Raw genomic sequence first — 4,308 nt, 5'->3', positions numbered from 1 at the left:
CTATAGTTCACGTGCACAGCAAGCCAGCCCTGTAAACAGATGTACACGTGCAGAGAACAGAACGAAGCGTGCCCGAGAGAGAAAATGAACTCAGGGCAGCCAACCTTCACTGTATTGTGACCAGGCCGCTAACCGTTGCGCCACCGACACTCACATTACATAGGTGTCGTTAATTTAATTGAAATGGTCAATTATACACGTATCGACCGTCGTCTCAGACAAGAATGTTGCCTACTTCGTGTCCCATGTAAATGACATGGATCTATACTAAGGCTGAAATTTTTTTTTTTCTCCAGTGCAGATGAACATTTGTAAACAAGCAGGAATGATAAAAAACAAACATCGAAGAATTGCCAATGTGCAGGCTGTACTCTGAAGGAATGGTTTGCTACACGTAGAGTGATTTTTCTAACCATCATGCAGAAAAGGAATCTCTACGTGAAGTTTTAAGAAAGCTCCACTAAAAGAGAAGTTAGAAAGGAAAGTCAGGCAAATTTTAACCTTTTTTTTTTTTTTTTACGTGAAAGGAAATTTTCTATCCTTAGTTAAACACACATACTCAATTACTTTTCAAACACGCAAAAAATAAACATAACACAGCACACACACACCACGGTGCGCAAACAAAACGTATATAGAACAAGTTGACAACAAAGTGACCTTCGAACGTATTGTTTTACATGTAGTAGTTTTTAAGTACAAAGGGGCAAAAAAATATATATACGTTTATATAAAAAATATACTTATAGCTGACTTAAAAAAAATACTGTTGTATTTACATCCGGCAAATAGTCTTTTTTATTAGTATAAGAAAGCACCATAAATCAATGTTCAAGCGTATTACAAACGAGTAACATTTAACAGTCAAGCTATTTTCCTGTTCGCTACTTCAAGCATCCTGAGAAACACCAATTGTTCTGTTTTTGTTTATCGTTGTGACAAAAGCTAATTGTTCTCCGACCAGAGTTAACTGCGTGAAATAATTCCATATACACAGCTACCCGATTTACACAGAAAATTTCATTGTGCTATGAACCACTTCTGGTGTTTGACACTCAAAGAGATACAAATTATCAATACTTGATATGGTAAATGCACTGTTCATGTTCACACAGATATTTCAATAGCTTCTATAGCCTAAAATTATATACAATATTTCATTGATCTTTACACATCAGTAAATTTCATGCTTATTGTATAAAGTATCATCAGTCTGCAATGAGTTTTCATTCCATACATCCTAATTTCTCCATGCGACTTTTTATGTGATACTTGTCGTTGTGTCAAGTGAAAAGAAATGGTCCTCGTGTTGCCAAAAATAGAAATACCTTAGAGTCATTACATTAAGCAACGCGATTCGTGATACAGTGAGGGAAAAAAATTAACAAAGACTTCCTATGTGAAAGAGATGAAATCAGCAGTGAGGCTAATTAAATTCAGTTTCATTGATTAGTCAGCGAGACAACAACAGTTGTGATGTAACCGGGACATAGAGTAAGTGCACGTTGAGATCAACACAGACAACACACAGACGATGACTTTTCTCTCCAAACCTTGAACAAGATGCCATGTGACCACACCACGTCATGCGGGCCGTGGCTCATATCTCTGATGTCTTCATCTTCATCAACGCCGCACTGGGATATCCTTTTGATCATCCCTGTTAAATACCCGAGTCGGTCTAACGCCACCCAACAGTACCAGAACGTCTCTCCACTGCAGGTCTGGTGGTGCTCTGCCGTGATGTTACCTGTTCACATTGAAAATGTAAGAACGTGAAATGTCAGCTAAAGACACTTTGATATTTGTATTATGTAAGGGAATGGAACTGGCTACATTTAGAATTCTCTCAGTATTTTGTGCTCATACCTTACGACTCCTTTCTACTGTTGATCTGGGCTTATGATCGATTGTGTTGGTGACTTTCTTAACTCATCTTTCTTGGTCTTAATATGTGCCCATGCTTTGTTTGATACCCACAGTTTTTTCTGTTTTGTTTATTTCTGCCAAAAGGGCCTCTGTCAGTTTTTCTGTGACATACTCTGCTCTGTGTCCCGTATTTATCAGGTGTTCTGTGTGTGTGTGTGTCTTGCTGTTTCTAATATTCATTGATCCACTGCAAAGGAAGTAAAATGCCCTTTCAATCCCTATTCTTATCTTCATTAGTATTATACGCAAGAAAATTCGAATAGTCGAAAATACAAACATATATTCTAAAAGGACGCGTTGTATTAAAACGCTGACCTCAAGGGCTAACATGCATATTTTTTTTTATTTGTACCAGAGCAAAATCAGAATATATACTAAATAATGTCCATTTTTACCCCGAACGTTAACATCGAGTTGTTTTAAGACGCTGGCCACCTCATTACCGCACGTGATGCAGTCAACTGGACGGTGACCTGAGTGATCTGTACGTCTATGATACAATTCTTTGACTGGCGGGCCTTCTGTATGGTCGGGCACACCACGCTCACTGTACTGCTGGACAAGACGTCTAGTGAACATTCTATCCTTCTGAACTTCCCTGACGACGGTCGGAGGAGAGCGGAGGGGTCTGGTTAAGTGTTCTACCATCCAATCGGCAGGTGCCTGTCGAGCGAAACAACTTGCTGCCCAAAGTCGTAGTTGAGGTACTCGGTTCAGCAGTTCAGCACAGAAATCCTCAAAATACCTGAAACACAATTACAGATGATGTATCCAGGCTTCAATTCCTCTGTCACTAATATGCTATTAAACCTTAATTAAAACGGTCGCATTTTACTTGAATGTCATTCCGTCTTCTGAAAAAGGAAGAGAAGAGCAGTGCGGCGTGGTCACACTTACAAGTTCAAGCATGCTTGCAAGCAGCTCCTTACTAAAACGTTACGACAACAATGAATTGGGAAACAAACAGTCAGGATAACAGTAATATAAATATATAATGGAGAAATTGTGATATTGATCGCACAGTTATACGGGTAACGACTTACCATGAATCGGGCCCCGCTTCATCAGCGATGACGTACAATTTGTCTCCTCTTGCCGCCTCCGACAACTCTTCCAGCCTTCTCTACATCTTTACTCCACTAAAATCATAGTGGAGGAGGCGAAGCTGACCAGCTGGTTTACCTGCTGACTTTTGTGTGGACACGTAGGTAGCCAACAAATGATTCATCAAAAGGGATGAGGCACGACCCCCTAACCACGTACTCACAAGGTAGACGTCTTCGCCACATCGCAACCATTCTTCACCTTTCAATACCAGCACCACAGTTTTACCTGTACCGGGCGGTCCGGTGACAAAGAGTTTGCGAGGCGCCGTATGTAGCAGGTGAACTTGCTCCGGGAAGAGTGTGATTACAGCAGTATAGCACTCTCCTGTCCACCACACGGCCTGACCCAGGGTCTTGACACTCACACGTGGAGGACATGTGCATGGCACACTCACTGTTGTCGCCGGACCACAGAACCTACAACAAACAAATGTTGGAAACTTGAGCTCATCTTACTATTACAATAAACTGTCACATCAACTGCTGTGACCAACCCTGTATATTGAGTGATTTACATTATTTACTACAAGTGGTTTGTTACATTCAGTAAAAACTTTTTCTGTCTTTTCCTACTAACGTACTTCTATGCTAAGAAACAAAACCAAAAAGTGAAAGTAGTTACTACATTCTCTCTCTCTCTGTCACTAACGGTCTACTGTCTACTAACAGTTGTACATGTCGCAGTGAAGCATGAATTCTTCTAACTTTATTCTCTTCACCAATAAATACTATCAACTCCACAATCTAACACCAACCTGGAAAAAATAGCTTTTGTTAACTTTGAGAAAATAGTTTAGCTGAGTGAATAAACAAACTAACCTGACATTACTGTTACAAATTGTACAAAATCTTCATAAAATATTTACAGTAAAACCTCGATTTCACGTTTCTCAAGGGACCGCCATAATAAACGTTACATGGAGGAAACACTTTATTTACTTCAGATGACACCCAGACATGGAGACAGTATGACAGACCCCGCATGTCACAATCCTGTGTAAACATGTCACGATGTCAAAGTTCAACAGGTGAGCAGCAAGGTTGTGGCCGTGTGTAGACAAGACTTGATGTCCCCGTGGGGAGGAACTCATCCAAGGTGGCCTGTCCTGTGAGTTGTGCTGGTGTTTACATCACGTGTCCTGTGAGTTGTGCTCGTGTTTACATCACGTGTCCTGTGAGTTGTGCTGATGTTTACATCACGTGTCCTGTGAGTTGTGCTCGTGTTTACATCACGTGTTCCGCAAGTGGTACGTGTCCCAACGTGTCGCTGCCT

General features: G+C 40.7%; 1 long non-coding RNA gene across 1 annotated transcript; it reads right to left on the bottom strand.

Moving 5' to 3' along the window:
* Positions 1–1,666: 1,666 nt before the first annotated feature.
* On the bottom strand, positions 1,667–3,396 carry LOC112574850. The gene is made up of 3 exons (XR_003101497.1): positions 2,973–3,396; positions 2,325–2,674; positions 1,667–1,750 (listed from the first exon to the last, which is right to left on the bottom strand). It is a non-coding gene; the product is annotated as an uncharacterized LOC112574850 (long non-coding RNA).
* Positions 3,397–4,308: the final 912 nt, after the last annotated feature.

The sequence above is a fragment of the Pomacea canaliculata genome, linkage group LG11 (genome assembly GCF_003073045.1).
Source record: "Pomacea canaliculata isolate SZHN2017 linkage group LG11, ASM307304v1, whole genome shotgun sequence".
Classification (NCBI taxonomy): Eukaryota; Metazoa; Mollusca; class Gastropoda; order Architaenioglossa; family Ampullariidae; genus Pomacea; species Pomacea canaliculata.
Note: the sequence above shows the minus strand (reverse complement) of the source record. Positions and strands in the feature narration are given on the sequence as shown.